Genomic DNA, 21020 nt, shown 5'->3' with positions numbered 1-21020 from the left:
AGGATTTCGATACTATGGATTGATCAATTGTCTCTTATCTCTCTATTCTAACTCGGTATCTTAACTTGACATGTGTCTATTCGTACTATAAAATACGCAAAACGGAAAAAAAAATTAACTAAGTACTAATTTTCCCTATTTCACTGTATTATAATATAACCACCATCACTTATCCAAAAATTCAATATCGTTGGCAAAATCTCGTTGCCTTAAACTATATGGAGGGTGCCAACTCTTTGCTATGAATATGACATGAGATAAAGACCATTCTTATCTAGAAGTGAGCACCAATCTTGGACCGACCCAACCCCGCTGGTTTTGGTTTGGTCCCTAATGAAACTAGGTCAATCCTTAATCCTAAGACCCCTGGACCCCGCATTGTATGGGTTGGTCCACCCAAGCCAACTCTATACATAATATATTATATACTATTATATGTCTAATATATTATATACTATATGCTTTTGTCTACTTTAAAATCTAGCACATCTTCATCTATTCTCTTTACAGTTCAATTCGTCATGTAAATTAGAAAGTAGAAAGACACCCAAACCGATTTCGATAAAAAAAAAGAAAAAGAAAAGAAAAGAAAGAAACCCTCTTCACTTGCCTCGGCCCTGTTCATATGCCTTGGCCTTGCTCGCCTTGGTCACAACCCGCACCTCTTCACTTGCGTCACTCACCTTGTTGCTCGCCTATGTTCACTCACCTCGCTGCTTGCCTTTGTTCTCTTGTCTTGCATGCTTGTTTTTATGGTTTGTTGCTATTAGCAAGTGTAAGTTTTTAAAGTTATTTTATCTTATATTTATGTTTAATATTTATTGGTGTTCATAATTTGGTTGCCCAATGTCACATTATTGATAAATATGTAATTGAAATGGTACGTTTGTCCTTTCAAGGAACATAAGAAAGGAAAAAAAAAAAAGTGATTGGTCTCGGGTTGGACCCATAGGGTAGATTTGATCCTCGGTCCCAAGCTCAACAGGATCAGTCCTTGGTCCAGAAAATTGAGAACCAACATTGTGTGGATTGGTCCATGATTAGGTGTTGGATCGGTCCAACCCAAACCATGCTCACCCCTATACGTATCAAAAGATTCATTGATTCATGCTCAAGCCATGGTTGGGGCTGCTATTAGGGGTGTGCAAAAGAATAAAAAATTGGTTGGAACCAAATCGGAACTGGCAATTCCCAAGAGAACTTATCTAGTTCTTGATTCCAATTTATTAGAAACGGTGGGTGCCGGCTAGTTTCCTGGTTCTAGGTATGAAATTGTCCACCCACTCGCCTGCTCGTCTGGACCAAACTGGTAATATATAAATATATATTTAATTTTAAGGAAAATTTTCAATAAAAAATTTAAGAAAAATGAAAACTCTAAAATCCCTAATTTGAAATTGAATACCCATTAACTGAGTGCTTGTCTTGTCTCATTCTTATCTCATATGAGTTGTCTCTCTATCTCTCACTCACGGTCTTGACTCTCAAGCTCAATGCCCATCGACTATGTCAACTCTCAACTTTTAATATGAGTCCAATATTTTTACTAATCTTGCAGTAAAGAATATAGAAGTTCTATGTTTTTTTACTTTACTTTGGCTTGTAAAACAATGTTGTATTAACTACGTGAAACTTGATGGGATCAATTCCATGGACTCACCCAGGAACTGGACCAGAGTGGCAGTTTGGTTCTCAGGTGGATCTATGGAACTAATAAGTAGTTCCTAGTTTAAAATTTCAAAACTAGTCCTTATTCTACAGTTTCTGGTTCCAAGGTGGGAATTGTCCACCTGAACTATGCTCACCTCTGGTTGTCATCTTTCTCTCTCAACTTTTGTTTCTCAATTTTATTTTTCCTTTTATTTCTAGAGTTTTCTAAAGTATTGATTTCAGCTGTTAGAATATGTTTGATTTTGATGATTACCCTTGTTGACTTATTGCTAGCCAGTGGAGGACTAGATATAGAGAGTTGGAGAATCTAACGAAGTGGAAGCTTAATGGCCTCAGGCTAGGATTGTCGAATCCTAGTGCTTCCTCCTTTATTTAATCTTATGACTTTTCCAATCAAAAGTTTCTTCTTTTAATCACTCTAATATTGTTTTCCAATTTAAAACAAATGACATTCTAATTGACCTGATCCATCAATCAATCTATCTCTTTCTCTCCCTACTGGTGTTTAGGGTAAAAAATTTCATGGGAGAATTATCCAAGAAGTTCTAAACCTATTATGGGCCCATTTGATTTGGCTTTGGGAAATGCCCTTGGGGAATGCAAATACCTTTAAGGTAAAAGGATTTTCCGAAATGTTATACCGTTTGGTAAATTATAGTTTCAAATAGCATTGAAATGCAATTCTAGCAATACTGCTTGGCAAAACTTACATTACAAATGGGCTTTTGCTTTTATTTTATTTTTTTAAATCTAAAAATCAAATCCGGTGGCCGACGGCCAGATCTAGCCGCCTGAGGTCGTGACCTTGGGCGACACCGTCACCGCCTAGAGGCGCGACCTCAAGCGCTTGGAGGCGCAGAGGCTAGATTTGGCGGCCTGAGGTTGCATGGACCCAAGCGGAGTGACCTCAAGCGCCTGAGGTCGCAGAGGCCAGATCTAGTCGTCTGGCAACCAAATCTGGCCTTCGGACTGCCAGATCTAGTGGCCTAAGGTTGTGCGGACCCAGGCGGCGTCGCCTGGTTTCGCGCGACCTCAGGGGACATCGCCTAAGGTCTACTCGACCTTGGGCGACGCCACTTGAGGTCCCCGCGACCCAGGCAGCACCGCCTGGGTCGTGGGTCGCGCCACCCCTAGGCGATGGTCACTGGGGACGTGCAATCCTCAGGCAATGGTGGCGGCTGCCGAAGATGCTTGATGGTCAGGAAGAAGAAGAAGACGATGAAGGGGGGAAGAGAAGATGAACAGTACGCGGTGGCATTTCCCAAATGCCTAATGCCCAAAACAACCCCTCCCCAGCTTTCAGCATTCGGCATTCGGAATGCTTATATTTGGGCAAATGAGCTTTCAAAATCTTTGCCAAACACTAAAAATTTTCCCTAGGGGGCTTTGCCCCCAAAGCTCCTTGGAAAGTCCAACCAAACGGGGCCTATAAGACCTCCAATTTAGTGTTGAATTTTCCAATTAAATCAATGTAGTATTAAACCTTTCAATAATTTTTTAATATAGTCCTTCCAATCTTGACATCCATTTAGCACTGGACATTCTACATAGTACAACCAACAATATGACGTATTCAATATGGCTCAAATGTTGTCCTTTTTTTCAAAAGTGTCATCATTTTGCTCGGAAGAAGTTGCCTCTATTGCCCTACCAATATGTCTACAGTACACGTTAGCATTGTTCATCACATCAGATGCCACATCATCTTGAATGGACGGAAAACTTGAAGGTTCATATTTGTGCTCCCCAAGTAAAACCTTTTTTTTTTTTTTTTTTTTTTTTTTTGGGTGGTAGGACCTCTGAAATTTGGGAATGTTTTGGTCCTGCAGTTACAAATTTATGGTTTTTTTCCTAAGTATTTGGCCGAGAAGAAGATGTCCCTAGCTGGTGATATTTATACTTTTCATCGTTGTACCTTTCAGTGGTCTAAGATATACGGCCTTACATCATTATGTATCAGAAATGGAGCTGAAATTAAAGAATGCTCCGCAAAAGCATGCATGCGGGATTTATTTGATCACGCACATTTATCCTTTGAGGAGAGAGAAAAAAAAGGGAATTTAACATCATTATTAGTTGTTAGAAAAAGGATAAAATAAATTAAGGGAAAAGGGATGTCCAGGAGACAAACTATCATAATGATGAGGTGCTCCATGGCATGGGTCATGGGATCCAAATCAACAGTCATTGTCCCAGTCAACCTCTCCTGCGTTTTGGTCTTCCCTCTCTTGCACCAGCGAAATCGATTAGCTCTCCCAATCGTCCAAAAGATCTAACAAACCCCTCGTGATGATGGCAATGAATTGCCGAAGACCGATACGAGAAGAAGGAAAAATAAATATATTAATAAAAGGAAAAAGCTCATGGGTCAGGATAGTCCATGCACGAGATCTTTTTCCCTTTTAGAAAAAAAGGCATTGTTAACGAGTTTTTCGAAGAAAACTTATTAAATAAATCTAATAATATGTTTTTCTTTTTTGATGCATTAATTTTTTTTTATAATAACATCGTTTTAAAAATGACAAGCTCTTTATTTTAAATATTTAACAAATACCTTTACCTGTCACAAAAATCGCCATTAAAAATCATGTGAAGGTTGAAGTTAGATTTGTGGGGGACCAACCTTTATATTCAAGTGGTGACCTTCTAGCAATCGAGAATTCTGCGAACATGCGGATTGAGTTTATTCCTCTAGATGAGTCCAAGTTTGGCTTGGGCTTGATAGATGTTTGCGATGATTGAGCGTCCGTCGGTGCCGTCGGTGCCGTCGGTGCATTGGGAGGGCCGGCATGAATTATGAGAACTATGGCTTCGTTACAGATTTCAAGCTGGGATGGAGAATTGTCAAATTATCTCTTGATTTTGAGGCCGTGAACAAAACCTGATTCAAACCTCAGCCATGTGATTTAAATTAGGAAAGTCTTGATTGGTACTTTTCGTTGACTGAACATATGAAACAACAATGAAAGCCCTGTTGGACTTGGATTCCTATTTTGAGTTGGCTAAAAGGGGTTTTCTACGTTGGATAATGATGTGGGCAATGTCCTATGTTGTGCAACTAATGAGATATTTTGGGGCTTATGACAGGTTGGGTATCTATTCTGGCGAATTAGTTTTACCGAATGACCACACCTTGTGGTAATGGGTCAATATGGTTTCAAAGCCATTCCTTTGATGCCCACCTTCTTTTACTTTATTCCTATGGTTGTGGTCCTTTGGTGGTGGCCCGAGGCTATGTCCTCGCGAGCCACATTGCAAGGTCGCAAAATTCTAAAGAGGAGGAAAATGATGTAGGCAAAGTCCCACATTGAGCAACTAAGAAGATGATTTGAGTCTTATAATGGGTTGGGTTCCCTATACTAGAAAGCTAACTTTTCGGGACGAGTTCTTCCATCCCTTGTAATAACGCATCAACACGGTATCAAAGTCATTCCTTGGACAACTCCTTCTAGCACTTTATCCTCGAGATTATAGTCCCTTGGTGGTGGCCCAAGGTTATGTCACTGGGACCATTTCATGAGGTCACATAATTCTAAAGAGTGGAAGGATGATGCAGGCAAAGTCTTACATTAAGCAACTAAGGAGATATTATGAAGGTTATACTGGGCTAGCTTCCTTATTATGACAAGTTAGCTTTTCGAGATGAGTGCTTTCACCTCTTGTAACGTATCAGATATAGAGGTGGATTTTCGTTTCAATACATCGAACTAAATAAGAGAAGTATTAGTATTTTTCTGAATGCTTGTGGGTTTTGTCTTGGGTGTAATTTAAGGTTGCGAAATACTTGAATGATTATAACTCTGTAATTTTTCAGATTGACAAAAGATTTTTATTTTTATTTTTTTGGTAGTTGTCTCTCACCGTAAATGAAGTACCAAAATTTGGGCCGAATGATTTGAAACTTCGATGTTCCGTATGATTCCTCGTTGATTTTGTTATTAGCTTACGTGTCTTTTTTTTTCCCCAACTATCTCCGTTACTTTATTTCGATTTTTTTTCATGGAACGAACTAGCAAAAAGGAACGGAGGACAATTATTAATATTAGTTTCCATCTACGTCGTAATCGTCGGGCAACGGAACTGCGTGACGAAGTTCAAAGTCCTCAACACTTAGCCCTTTTCTTATGTTTATTTCAAATTATTCATTATTTTCGCATACAAGTTGCTATATTATTTTCACTATTTTAACCATTGCGATCCCATCCAATGTGGACCAAACACACGTGTAATGTATGCTGGCATCTGGTTCTATATAAGAAATCTATTTTATATGGCTAAACCTACCAAAAACTCTAAATTAGACCTACTGTAATATATATTACTCTAAATTTTTTCTACAACATAAAAAGTCTTAAATTTGTACCCGCGTGACATATTTATCCTCCATCAAAGTTTTCTCAATGAGAACTATAAAAAATTTGTCAACATGAATGCTATAAAGCAAGGTGTTAATATAATGCTCTCATGACTTACGTGAAATAAAAGCGATGTTATTTTGACTTAAAAATTATCTAACAAAACCTTGACGGAGGGCAAATATGTCACATATTTATAAGTTTAAGGTTTTTTATGTCACAAGAAAAAAGTTTATTGTAAATATGTCACAATGAATATAGTTTTGGGTTTTTGATATCGCAAAAATAAGTTCAAGGTATATGGAGCATAGTTTGGGGATTTCTTGTAGTTTTTCCCATTTCTTATATTATCTCGTTCTATCCGATTTGAATACAAATGTTACCATACAAATTTAACGAATTAAAGGTTTTTTGAAATCAATTTCGTTGTTAGTATTTTTTTTTTTTTGGTAAAAATCGTTGTTAGTATTTATTGGTTTGGTGTAGGAAAGTTGACCAAATTTGAATCGAATGAGTGCCGAGGACTCAGATAGGAGCAAGAGTGAAAGAAGAAAGAAATTTTGTTATTTTTCTTTTTAAAATTTTCACCGGCAATGTTCTTTCTAGAAGTCCTTATCTTGTTACCAGTAGAGATCAGTTTAGGAGACATTGTTTAATTAATTATAAGCTTATTGCACAGATGCTAATTCAATTATAAAATTTTTAATTTTGTCAATTGAATTATAAATCTTTGTGCCAAATTCCAATGTAGACCTTTCAACCAATTTTCATCAAAAAAATTTTATGCGGCCATCTAACCATCACTGGACTATCACCCTATGTGGCATACCACTATGTTAACAATTTCGGACTAAAATTGATCGGAATAACTACATTGGAACTTTGTGCAAAAACTTAGACCTAAATTGGCAAAATTGAGAACTTCATACCTACATCCATACAATAAGTTTAAGACTAATCGAGGCAATTTTCCCAATTAGTTTGACGCTGAAGAAAATTAGCGGTGCTCAAGACCCATATTATTCCACACCAAATCATAGTTATAAAGGATGTGCGCATCATGCCATCGACCTAAAAACTTGGCACTTCCCATGACCTCCCATGATTGTGTAACATGCCGTGGGATTGGACTTCATCCCCTTAATCAGCCGACAAAAATACTTCGAGAATGAGACTGTTGACCTCTTTTTTATTTGACAAGCTCGAAGTCAATTTTTTTTTCTTTGGAGGTGTGACCACAAAGGAGTCTAACGACAAACACAATCGAACGGAGGCATGCATGTGTACCTCATGTGCAATATCGACAATGATTTAGCGGGTGAATTAGGTGAAGCAATCATGCAAATACTTTCACTTAAAAATTGATTTAATTTAAGTTTATTTTATTGAATTCTCTTAGACAATACCTGATTTTGGTCCCCCACCCCTCATCAGTCGGTCAAAATTGTCGAATCAAGAAAAAAGGAGGAAAGAGGCAATTGGCTAGTTCAATGATTTTTCTGGCGGTTGTGGTACGGTTGTAATTTTGGCTTGCGAAAATAGTCAACGCCAGTCGGCACATTTTCTACCGTTGGGTCTTTCGGTTGGTAAGGAAAAAAAAAAGAGGGAGGGAAAGCACGATGCTCCAACCCTTCTTCTTCTTCTTTTTTTCATTTTTTGTTTTGCAAGTAAATGAGTATTTTAAAATCAAAGTTCAAAGTGAGGGCGGCCCACCCAACATGCTTTTTATTTCACAATATATTTTTATTAAAATTTTTTATAAATTATTGTATTTTTGGTCCAACGGAACCGGTTGGGATTTGTGGTTTCTTCGTCCCTACACGACGATGCTTTGCGAACATGACCCAGATGCTTTGCCGACATATGAAATCATTTCATGTGGTGTAGTTTTTATTTAATTATTTGTTATGGATTTGTCGTAGATACACCAGCCGAGTAAAATATTGCTCAGGGGGTTTCATTTTCTTCAGTTGAGCCGTTGATATGAGTAGTTACACTTTTGTCAACTACTTATATTCCAAGATCAACGGTTGCGGATGTAATTTGAGTAAAGGGTCTTTTGAGCAACGGCAATCCCAACCTTTTGGGATCACATTCTTGGAATTGTGGATTCTCTCTATTTACTTGTTTAAAGAATGCCACATAAGAAGTACAAATCAGATAGTTAGTGTTCATCGATATCATCAAATATTCATAAACACGAATCCAACCAACTTGAGGTTTTTATCTTGTGGCTCAAGTTTTAGCTAAAATTTGAGCAAGAATCTACTCAAGGGACATAAAGACGTCTGAAAAGACTCGAGTATACTTCTCCATTAATTGGTAAATTCTTTGTGATTGGCTCTCCACATTGAGGCATCAACATTTGAACTGAATCACATATATCTGATGTCATTATCAATCTTTGATAGTTTTTCTGGTAATTCGTCCTCTCCTATTTGATATTGAATTTGACGGTTTGTTAGTTTTTGTGCTATATTACAACAAAGGGTCACCTAACATGCAAACCATTTTAAGTCATAGCCATTTCACACAGGATAATGATTTTGACTTAATCAGTTCATAGAATTTGTAAGATGTTTCATAAGCCTTCAAATAGCAAAGTATCTACACTCATGTTCCTGAATTATTAAAAAAAAAAAAATTATGACCAATCGATTACTCACAAGCCGTCTTAAATTGCTAGGAGAGAGAGAGAGAGAGAGAGAGAGAGAGAGAGAGAGAGAGAGAGAGATGATTTTTTCTCCTTCCTGATCCACGTTCCAACAAATTGAATTGGATAATTCAGTAGATATGTACACCACATGTTTTGCCTTGTCTAGATTTGAACATATCCTTTTACTATAAAATTTGAAACAATTCCATGATACAAATTTATTAGTAAGTTTTTTTGGCTACCAAAAAAGAGTGATCTCTCTCTCTCTCTCTCTCTCTCTCTCTCTCTCTCTCTCTCTCTCTCTCTCTCTCTCTCTCTCTTCAAAGCAACAATTGCTCCCAGCATCAGCCAAGAAACGCTAGATCTTAAGCAATTTTTTTTTTTTTTGGTCGAAAGTAGATATTGCATTCATTCATGAAAATAAGCGAGCCTTACAAGACAACGATGGATAAAATTCTGAACATAGAATTTCCGAAAGGGGGGGAGGAGGATTAGTTACCCAATTTATAGGGAGATTTTTGGCTCGGTGAGTTTTAGCAAGCCAATCCGCCGCTCGATTCGCCTCTCGTGGACAATATACTGCCTTTGCCGATTCGAACAGGCGTAGCTCTTCTTTGCACTGGTCCACTATCTCTTTTAGATCCCATGAAACTTCGGCCCGGCCCATCACCATTTCCAGCAAACTTGAACTATCACTTTCGAACACCCATCTCCTGCTTTGACCTTTCTCTGATCCCACGTGCGTCCCTTCTCTTTTCCTCAAGTACTTCAACCCGTTCAGCAGAGCTAGGGCTTCGGCTTGCTTGGGGGGAAGACGCCCGCAACTCTTTAACAAAACCCTCGATGACGAGCCCCGATGGATCGCGCAAAATCGCAGCAACTGAACATAAATATTCGGCCGGAGTCCACGATGCATCAACATTCAGCTTCATCTCATCTTTTCCCGGCGGCTTCCATCTAATCGGTAAGCATCGAGCCGTGGGTCTTTGCTGTTTCTGATTCGCCCATCTGCTGAAATTCTTTTGTTGTGCTTGTGCTAGATCTACAATATCAACCGATTGTGGAGGCTTTGCTCGGAAGATAAAGTTATTTCGGGTCTTCCATATGTTCCACAGCACCGCGGCCACGAGTTCTCTTTCAGGTAAAACATCCCTTCCTTCGAAAACTTCCATGAGCCACTGATCGAACCTTGTTATGTTGCTTGGGTTTCTGATGAGATTGATTCGTGGGTATGCCCATATTTTTTTCGTCCATTTGCAGAGTAAAAATAGGTGTTCTGTTGTTTCCATATGTGTGGTGCAAAGTGGATAGTAGGGGTCGGGTAGTAGCTTCCTTTTATGCAAGTTCTCCCTCGTAGGTATGGCGTTTTGACATAGACTCCATAGGAAAGTTCTCATTTTCGGAGGGATAGCTAGACTCCAAATTCCAGTCCAAAGTGTTCTTGGTGGCTTGAACGAGCAAGATGCTCTGTTTTGTTCTGTTCTCGTGGTATTAGAATAGGCCATATTGTACCCACTCTTCACAGTATATGTCCCTGATTTATTACCTGTCCAAACTAGACAATCATTCTTTGGGATCGGGCTGATGGGTATCGCGAGTATCTCATTTGCTGCTTTATCTTCGAAAAGATTAAGGATCAAGCTTTCCTTCCATGTCCTCGAGTCTTCATTGATCAGTTCATCCACCATAACTAGATCATTTTAGTTGGCTGGGCCACCAAGCACTCCAAACTTTAGCCATTTGTCTTCTCGTATATTGATAGACTTGCCATCCCCCACTGACCATTTAACCTCTGATTCTATGGCCTCTCGTCCTATTAAAATGCTTTGCCACCCCCAAGATGGTCGCTGCCCTGTTTTCGCCTTTCACAAGTCTCCATTGGGAAAGTAGATGCCTTTCAATATTTTACTCCACAAAACTGAAGGATTCTTGGATAATCACCAAGCTTGCTTGCCGAGCATTGCTCTGTTAAAATTTATCAAATCGTTGAACCCCAAACCTCCCTCATCCTTTCTGGTTTTAAAAGTTTCCCAATTCTTCCAATGCAAACCTCTTTTTGATTCTCTTTTCTGCCACCAAAATGACGCAATTCTTTTTTCTATGGCTTTGCAAATAGAGATAGGCAATTTAAAGACAGACATCACATAGTGAGGGAGGGCTTGTACAACACTCTTTATCAGAATTTCTTTTCCTGCTTTGGACAATAACTTTTCTTTCCATCCCTCTAACTTCGAGTTTACTCTTGCTATAATCCAGGCGAACATCTCCTTCTTTGAATGACCCCATTATGTTGGTATTCCAAGATATTTCCATGTTTTGTCTATGATTGGTACTCTAAGCTCTTGTGCTAGGTTTCTTTTTAGAGTTAGAGGACAATTACTGCTGAAACATACACTTGATTTGTTTAAATTAATAGCTTGGCCTGTTGCAAAGCAATACTGGTTGAGAATATTTGCTAAGTTTTGGCATTCTACGATAGTCCCATTCAGAAAAAATATGGCATCATCTGCAAAGAGTAAGTGAGACAATGTAGGGCAGAACCTATTTAGCTTAATCCCCTGAACGCTTCCGTCTTCCAATGCTTTGTTCATCATCCAAGTTAGAACATTTGCTGTTAAGATGAATAAATATGGGGAAAGAGGGTCGCCTTGTCTAATTCCTCTTGAAGGGGTGAAAAATTGAGTAGGCTCCCCATTTATCTTCACACTTAGGGACACCATCGAAACACATTGCTTGATTAAAGATACCCACCTCTCACAGAAACCCATTTTCAGCATGCAATCCCTCAAAAAATCCCATTCAATTCTATCATAGGCTTTCTGCATATCCAATTTCAATATCGCCTGAAACTTTTTCTTTCTTTTTGCTATTCTCAACTGATGTAGAACTTCCTGAACTATGAAAATATTGTCTTGGATTTGCATCCCTTGTACAAAGGCACTCTGTTCAGGCTCTATAATTTATGGAAGCCAATTTTTAGTCTATTAGCCATGACTTTTGATATGATTTTGTAGCTGAAATTGCATAAACTGATAGGTCTGAATTGGCCTATATTTTCTGGGTTTTTAACTTTTGGTATCAAGGATATGTGCATTCTATTTAGTAGAGGGTCGATGATACTTGTTTCAAAGAAGTTCTGCACTAGTTGGAACAAATCCAGCTTGATATCCTCCTAAGACTGTTGATAAAAAAATCCATTTATTCCGTCGGGGCCGGGGGCCTTTAATGAGCCCAGTTGAAAAACCGCATCTTTCACCTCTTCAAGGGTAATATTTGCCATCAGATATTCATTTATTTCCTCTCTAACTGGGCTGGGGCATTGGTTTAGGATTGGATGATAGTTCCTAGGACCCACCGATTTATAAAGGTTCCGGTAGAAGGACCTTATGTGTTCTTTGAGTGCCGATGGGTCCCTACACTAGCTTTGATCTTCCATTTGCAGCATTGTAATCCTATTCCTCTATCTTCTCTGTACCGTAGTAGTGTGAAAGAACTTAGTATTCCTATCTCCCCATTGTAGTCAATTGATGCGAGATCTCATCCCCCAAAATTTTTCCTCTTGTTTCCAGAGTTTATCTATTTGATCAACAATGTTCTGAGCTTCCTTCCTGCTGGAATTTTCGGAATTCTGGTTTGTAATCTCTATTAGTTCTCTGTTAAGCTCCCTGATGCGACATTGCGCATTGGCAAACTTGTCTTTACTCCACTTTAGAAGCTCCTTGGACATATCATTGACTTTCATTGAGAAGCTCATCTGGATTAAAGGCGTTTTGTTCCATATCCTTTTTATAGTCTCTCCACACTCTTGGTCTTCTAACCAGTATGCTTCGAATTCAAATTCTCTCTTCCTTTTCATAATTTCAGGATGCAGCACAAGAAGAAGAGGGCTATGGTCCGAACCAATCGCTGGTAGCGCTTGAACTTCAGCAGCAGGAAAGGTAATCCTCCATTCCATAGTGCATAGAACTCTATCTAGTCTTTTTTTAACAAGGGCCTCTCCTTCCCGATTGTTTGCCCAAGTGTAGGCGCAACCTTTGCTGTCCATGTCCATTAGGGAGCACTCATTTAATAACTCTCAGAATGCTGCTATTCTGTGATTATCTGCTTCTCTTTTCCCCACCTTCTCCCAAACATATAAAATTTCATTAAAATCTCCCATGCAAATCCATGGTAAATGAGTTGTTGGCCGGGAATCCTTCAATTTTTGCCATAGCTTTAGTCTCTCCCCGAAATTCGTCGAAGCATGAAGAAAAGTTATTCTCATTTGATAACCACTTTCTGGATCTTTACACTCCAAATCAATAAAATCTTTAGAGCTGGCATTTATCTTTAACTCCACCTCCTCACTCCATAACATTGCTAAGCCTCCCGCAATTCCTTCCGGGTTTTCTAGGAATAGATTTTGGAACTTAAGTCTCCTTTTAACACCTTCCACCATCGTTGCTTTGTTCTTTGTTTTCATCAAGAAGATGAGATTAGGCCTTTCAAGAGCTACTAGAGCTCTTAGCTCCTGGAATGTTAGGGGATTGCCCAGCCCCTGACAATTCCAGCTTATAATTTTCATATCGTCTCCGGTGGCTTATTAGGGCTAGCCACCACAACCCATTCATTGCCATCTTTGATCAACTGAATTGGGGTTTCCAAAAGCTCCGACTCCTCAATTGTAAAAGGAATCTATTCTGCTGTGCATTTCTATTTTTTTGCCCTATGCACCTTCATATTTTTCTTGCTGCATTTCCCAACCTTTGACAGGAGCGGTTTAGTAACTTCTAAACACATAATCTGTTTGCCATGATCTATATTTTTCATAGTTGTAACTGTTGTATCTTCTGGTGCCTCCTGTGTGTTTGAATTTTATGCTCTTTTCTTGTTGCGATTTGGGGCGTCCCTATCGTCACTTTCATCTCTAGCCACTATATCCATTTCATAGGTAATTGGAGGAATATCTAGTGCCGTATCTTCCTCAGCAACTTCTTCTTCTAGTTTGCCATAAAACGCTTCCCAATGGGGGCTATGATCTCACACTTCCGCCTTAAGCCATGGGCCATATTTTCCTGCTTTATTTTCAGCCCATGATGTTTGCTCATAAGGAATTTCTTCACAATTAGTAGCGTAATGCCCAATTTTTCCACACGAATAGCAATAGTGCGGTAAACGTTCATATTTAAACTCTACCCATAACTTCTTGTTTCCTATGTCCAGAATAGCACCTGATTTTAGTGGAGCTGATAAGTCCACTTCCACTCTTGTTGACACCTAAATTTTGGCGACCCGCTTAGTCATTTATATCATTAAAAAATTAAGGGTTAATTTTATCCTTGAAAAAATAGTCAATTGCATAACATATAGTTTTAGGTGCATTTATGTTTTAATTTGCATTTACATTGGGTTAGTGACAAATTGGTTTGATTTTGTGGTTTTGAACTTTAAGGCGACAAGTCGGACTAAGCCCACGAAGAGAGCAATTTAGCCTAAGCCCATATTTGAAAAAATCCTATTGCAATTTTTGAAAAAATCAATAGAGAATATTCATTTTTTGCAAAGGAAATCTAGAAGAGGTGTGGAAAATAAAAAGTGATATTGCGTTTGGAAAAAGGAATTTTCATGGATATGAATTTGGAAAGAAATTAAAACCCTAACTCATGGCCTATAAATAGATTAGATGCGTAGGGTTTAAATGGGTCCACGCAATTGAGACATTTGGCCATATTAAAAGGAAAAAAATTCAGAGAGAAAAGCGACTGGTCTGCAGAGAGAGAGAGAGGACTGGTCAGTGACGTTTAGAGATATACACGGGAGAGAGAGAAAAGAGAAGGAATTCTCTCTGCCAAGTCGAGGAGCCCCCACGTTGTGCGAGGCCTTTTGCTACAACGCCACACCCTAGCCGCCGGAGTTACCGTGGACACACGTCTTTGCTACGTCGCCCCCTGCAGCGACGATGGATTCGCTGCTGTGACCTCTTTGCCTTTGCGACGAGCTGCTGATCTGGTGCCAACCTCCTACCGTCGTGACCAAGCCTCGACGAACCCAGGTTCAACAGAGGCCAACCACTAGAGCAGCCCCCATCCCCGACGATCCACGATCCGCTGCTTTTGCTATACCACGAGCCAGCGCACCCCAGGGACGCTTGAACCACTACAGCCTAGTTCGGAGTTAGCAAAGTTTCCTGCAAGTTCCATCTGGCCTAGTGATGCCCTGAAGTGTTTTCTTCTGACTCACCGACAATCACCAAACAGGCTTTTGCGCTTCGTTCGTATATATTCTTTGCAGGTTTCGTCGAAGTTCAAAGAGGCCAATATCTCCTGACCGGCGTAAATATCTCGTCATATTTTCGCAGCCACCGCTTGCGAGCTTGAAGTCCACGGTCAAAAAGAGATATTATAGAATCTCGCTTGAATAATTCTTAGTGGTGGGTTGGTCTTCTTTTTTAAGTTTTATCCATATTTTACTATAACATTTTGTGGGCTTTGTGATTTTGTTTCATGCAAGCAAAAGAACGTTTTTTGGCAATGAGATCTCAAAGAATTCGGATGCGTGGCGACTATAGACAGTGGGGAGAAGAATAGATGGCATAATGTCCCGCTACCTCCCCGTGAGCCCTGTCCACCGTGTATACCGCCGACCACTTCGCACTGAGTCCTTATTGCTGGCCACTCATTGAGAATTGCAAACCACCACGGTTCACGAGTTGCCCGTCGACGTTGACGCCAAGCTCGAGCCAGCGTTGATCTTCTCTTCAAACCGATCCGTTGAAGTTTCTACTTTCGCAGGTTCATTGGCTGTGACCCACCCGCATCGCTGCTCACCACCGCTGCTGCGACCCAACGCTAGAAGTCGCCACACCACCGTAACATCTCCGGCTGATCCCAAACATCCCAGCAGCACCACGAATTGCTGAGCCACGCCCCGAAGATTACTACTCTCTGTTTTTGCAGGTTTACCGGTGCCCTTGTCTACGTCCAGCAACAAAACCGTGGCGTCTCACGTGTTCCGAAAAGAGGATAAAGTTGCCGCAGGTGGAAAGGGATCACAATTTGGTCAAATAAGTGCAAGCGGTGAATTTGTCTTCTGTTGAGTTTTGTCTCGTATTTACAACTTGTGGGTTTTATGGTTTCACTTCATGCAAGAAGAAGATTAATTTTAGGCCAGGAGCTCATGAAGAATTCAGACGTGTGGAGATATTCTTTAGTGGAAGAATAGAGAACAGACTTCGGGTCTCTTGACCGCGAGTACACCGCTGGCCAACCTTGGTCGCGGATCGTGAGTAGCCGTTTGAGGATCGGAATTCGGAAGCCAATATTCAAATTAGGTAAAAATCTTATCTATTTTGATTTTCGAAAATTCCGTTTCCTTATTTGATATATTCATTGATGCCCATGATGGAAATTTCCGATATGCTAAGATATGTGAAATCTCGAGTAGCCTTCTAAATTAGGAAATCTTCCTAATTTCACAACGTGCATATGATTGACGGTCCGATTTCATGCTCGAAATACGACCCGTAATCGCACGGAAAAATCACCAATCCGATCTCACGCTCGAGATACGATTCGTGATTTTTGTCTAAAATTGGCCAATCCGATCTCATGTGCAGGATATGATTCGTCAATTTGTGGATATTGATCTTATCTTGCCTGATTTGCTATCGTGTCGTTTGAATAAATTTCGTTTTCATAAAAAAGAAAATCAAAAAAATTGAATTAGGATTAGGTTTGTTTTAGAATATTTCTTGTTATCTTGCATATTTAGAATAGAGATTTTATTTCGAATTTCAAAAATCAAAAATCAAATCAATCAATTTAGGTTGCTAGTGTTTTTTTACTTAGGTTGCATGTTTAATAATTTGATAATTCTTAATTTCGAAATTAATAAAACAAAAACACAAAAAAGGGTCATCATGCATATGTCATGTAGAATTAGGACATTCTTTATACGTCATTGCATATTAGAATAAATGGCATGCTTATTTAGAATAAAAACCATGTGCACGTCATATAGAATTAGGTTCATACAATGCACGTCATTTAGTGATTTTTGTTAGGTCCATTTAAGTAGAAATTGTCAGTCATTAGATTAATTTAGATTGCATATTTAAATGTTGCATTTCTTTAATTTCGAATCTCATGGAAAATACAAAAAAATTATTTTTACAATAAATCCATCTCATGCTTCAGGATAGATTACATGCTTATTTATGTCATATCGCTTAGGTCATATAGCTAAGTCATGTTGCCATGTCATATCATTTCATGTTAAATTAGTGGCATGCATTGCATAAAGCATGATTCTCATTAATTAAGTGAAAACCAAAAAAAGAAATTGCGTGTTGATTAGAAATCATATCTAGGGTTGTTGATGTGAATTTTGATCTAACAACGCAGATGCTTTCGTTGCTTTGAGGTAAGTTTTTTTGTAATTTATTTATTGTTTATCTGGGTGTTGAATTGGTGGTTTGTGTACTTGCATGATCACCTTACATGTTAGGAAAATAGATTTAAAATCGATTCAAGTTGCTTGCCAAACATTTTTCAAAATAAAAAGAAAGGTACCGAAAGGGCGTTAGAGAAATCTAGCGTAATCAAGTCCCCGAACTCATAAATCTCTGGTTCGTAGGAGTAAAGTAAATCTCCCGTTACTTTACTAGGGTTTCTAATCGACTCACCAAAAATAGATTAGTGGCGACTCCTAATTGAAAATCATTTGCATGTTATAAACTTGAACCTAAGTCGCGAATTGGTATGGGCTTGGGAGAGCCCGAGTTAAGTCTAGGCTTAATAATCCATTAGCTAAACCCTAGGTGGTTCACACCCCGAAAAAATTGGGTCGCGACAACTCTCACTCTTCCACCTTTCTGCGGTCCGTTTCCTTTTGAATCCACCTGAATTTCCAGCACTTTGCCTACCTTTTTTGCCAGGTCAGTGAACACTTCTTCTATCATCCACCCAGGGGGAATCCCTCCAATATGCACCCAAAAAGCGCATCGAGAATAATCATAATAGTGCTCTGGGATATCCGGTTCACATTGTTTAAGTACTAGTAAATTACTGGCAAAAGACCAGGGTCCGGATTTCATAATTATCTCTTTTTCCTGCTTCGATTGAAAAATGAAAGAGAAAAAACCCGGTTCCTTTTGTGAGCAAGCCACCGCTTCTGTTTTCCATGCTTTCTTCATTACATTTAGGAAAGCTGGAAAGTTGACATTAGGTTTGGAGTATAGCTTCCCAAATAGGGTATGATGGCATTCTTCCCTTTTTTTTTCTGGGGGATCTCTTTCGTCACTTCTACTACATCGTTCTCCGACCACAAGTGGCCTAGACTTTTACATAAGGCATCCATTCGCATTTCATTCTCCTCTTTACCTTCCATTTTTCTTTCCTATAGGTTTTTGAGGTTTGGTAAATCTGTAGAAATTGTAGATTGAAGGGGGCTCTGAGATGGAGGTGAATAGGTGAGTGGGCTGGTGGGTATGGCAATTAGAAGGTTGTGTATCAAGTACAAGGAAGACAGAGCAGCCAGAGAGTATCCGCTTCCCCAGAATCATCCATTTGTCTTAACAGCTCCGGACAAATAACAAAATCACTACAGATCAAACAGTTGCCATTCACTCACTACCACTGCATCCAAGGACTACTACTATCTACGGTTCTCCAGTGAAGATGGGAGCGTCAGAATCTATTCCACTGCATCGAAATCAGAGAGGCCAAAAGAAATCCATGAGAATGACAACACAGCCAACCTTTTGCAAAGCTCCGATTCTTCCAGACGCTACTTGGATCCATCCGAAGGGAGAGAACAGGACTCAAGACTTCTCAGATGAGGGGATTACGTGATGGGTTTCATTGTTCAAAAAGGGGTAATCATGATTTTTGGGTATTAGAAATCTACTGGAAATTTAGGGTTTTGGTTTTGGGGGGCAAGCTACCAAAAGGGTAGAGGGGAGCTCTAGAGTCGAGAGAGAATAGTAGGAAGCTGGAGTTATGATCTTAAGCAATTAAAAGCCAATTTTTTTAATAATAATCTCAGGGCACAAGCGTCGGGATCCGACTATTTGGATGTCCATAAAAAACTTACCAGCTCAATAAATGGGTTAAGTCCAAGACTGGACTCTAAGCTTTTGGCCTATGTAAGTTGTCTTGATGTAGAGCAATTTGCATATAGTTGATGACACATAAACAAGTGATCTCAATAAACGAGTTAAGTTCAAAGTTTGACTTTAAACTTTGGCCTATGTAAATTGCCTTGATGTAAAGCAGTTTGCATGTAATTGATGAAATATAAAAAAGTGACCTCCAATTCTTTAGCCGAAAATTTTCAATCACCCCAACCAGTTGTGTCAACCATGAGGGATTTAAAAGGTGATGTTTTTTGGTAGTCTATAGGTGTTTTTCCAGCTTTCACGATTATAATGCTTTCTGTCTAGAAGTTTCTTCTAAGTGAAAATTTTATTTTCATGCTTACTTTTTACAAGAGGAAAGCCCATTTTAGGTAGAAAAATCTCAACAAAAAAAAAAAACAAATTGTATCGAATAGCATATACATACTTCCAATTTAGTGGGCCTTAATTCTTTAGTTTCCCCAGAAGTTTAAGTAAATTCTGCCCTGTGAAAATTAGATTCCATGCCATACTCGAATAAATTCGAACCATGAAGCTCGTTTTACTTGTCAACCTTATTTTTGTCTCATCTGGATGTGTCTTTAAGAACATAGTAAAAACCTAATAACGCTCGAGGAAATATTGTACCACCAAGGTTTCGGACCTAGTGTTAATTGGTTTACATGTCTTTCACGAGATCTCAAGTTTGATTCTCATCATGAGTGGACTTGAACTATGTTGCCTAGTTATGGCATATGTCATGTAAAAAAACTTCTTGACTATTAAGATTTTGGTGGAGATGACTGATGGCCTCGCAAAACATGGACTTTCTGGTTGTGGGTTATGTAAAATAGTTATAGCTCAAATTAAATATTCCGTAACAAGTATAATATCCTTATGGTAACACTTAAAGATGTCATTAGCAATGGTCACCTCTTCCAACCATTTTCCATTTACCAGATAAATGTCTAGCAAAATATTGGAATGCCTCAAGCTCCACATTATGTGACGGAGAGGACTTTACTCACCTTTTGTCACATAAGGTTCATGCTTAAAAGATGTCACATGTCAACTTCTTTTCAAAATATCGCCAATGATGGTCTCGATTTCAAAACCCTAAGATGCCAATTCCATTGGGTGTAAGACCAAATCGCCGCAGCGATCACAATTTCAAAGTTCACTTGTGTTTCAACATAAACCCCATTGGACGCATGAGAAGTTCGTTGAGATAGCTGTTTTTGGCGTTTGACGGATTGGCCGATGGTGAATCTTCTTATGGGTAAAACTTCTCCTGAAATACTTGCAAGATTGCTTTTGTAGAGAAGGAAATAGTTAATCAAATGTTGATGCTTATGAGTTAAAGAGAGAGAAGAATATGGAAGCAGATAAATAGTGGTTCGGTCAATTTTTTAAACCGGCTTCACTCTCCTAGACTAACAGACAAGAATTAGGCCGCAATCCCTAGTGATCTTTGCTAGGTTAGAGATAGTAGCAGGTGTTTTTTTTCACCTGAAACTTAGTAGATAAGTTTGATCAAACCAAAGGACCAATATTAGAATACAAAGCCTAGAAATCGTTTCAGAGAATGTAAATCGATATACAAACAGTAATCACACTAAAAAGCATGAGAGTATTCAATACGAGATAGAATAGAATCTTTCTATTTTCTGCCACTTTTCTTAGCAATACTTGAGCCCTTTAATAATCTCCCGAGCGTTAATCTAACCGTTGCAAGTCTTCTCTAGGTATAAGGATCCGTTGGATACAAGCCTCTCCTTAGTTGCCTGCAAATTGCACAATCAGTTTTCTATCACTGAGCCAAAAAGGGGATTTTTAGAAATAGATGCTTTTGCTTTTGTCCAATGGCTGACTCTCTAAATTCTTGCACACAGAGAAATGCTACTCTAATTTTCTCTGGGTTAATTTCTGTGAACTCCAAACCATGAAACTGGTTATCAACCTCTAATTTGAATTTTAAATCAAGTCAAAAGAGATGTAAATTTTTTCATCCAAGTAGTAGAAGCACATCACACTTCTTCCATTTTGTCTATCGCAAGAGCTGTTTCTACTAGCAGTCTTCCCAATCCCTTCATGCTTCTCACTTAAAGTGACTATCACCATCTATCCTCTAGTCCTTTCAAGCATGTTGACGACTCTAATTCTACTGAGCGGTTCACCTTCTATGGTCCATCCAAGTTTCACCAACTCCCTATTTTATGACTCATTCACCTTTACTCAGGTCCAC

General features: G+C 39.0%; 1 long non-coding RNA gene across 1 annotated transcript; it reads left to right on the top strand.

Annotated features, from left to right (window-relative positions):
* Positions 1-9424: 9424 nt before the first annotated feature.
* LOC108959365 lies at positions 9425-13929 on the top strand. The gene is made up of 4 exons (XR_005551490.1): positions 9425-9646; positions 9723-9823; positions 12547-12620; positions 13885-13929. It is a non-coding gene; the product is annotated as an uncharacterized LOC108959365 (long non-coding RNA).
* The last annotated feature ends 7091 nt before the right edge of the window (positions 13930-21020 follow it).

This window comes from Eucalyptus grandis, chromosome 5 (genome assembly GCF_016545825.1).
Source record: "Eucalyptus grandis isolate ANBG69807.140 chromosome 5, ASM1654582v1, whole genome shotgun sequence".
Classification (NCBI taxonomy): domain Eukaryota; kingdom Viridiplantae; phylum Streptophyta; class Magnoliopsida; order Myrtales; family Myrtaceae; genus Eucalyptus; species Eucalyptus grandis.
This window is presented reverse-complemented; position numbering and strand designations above follow the sequence as displayed.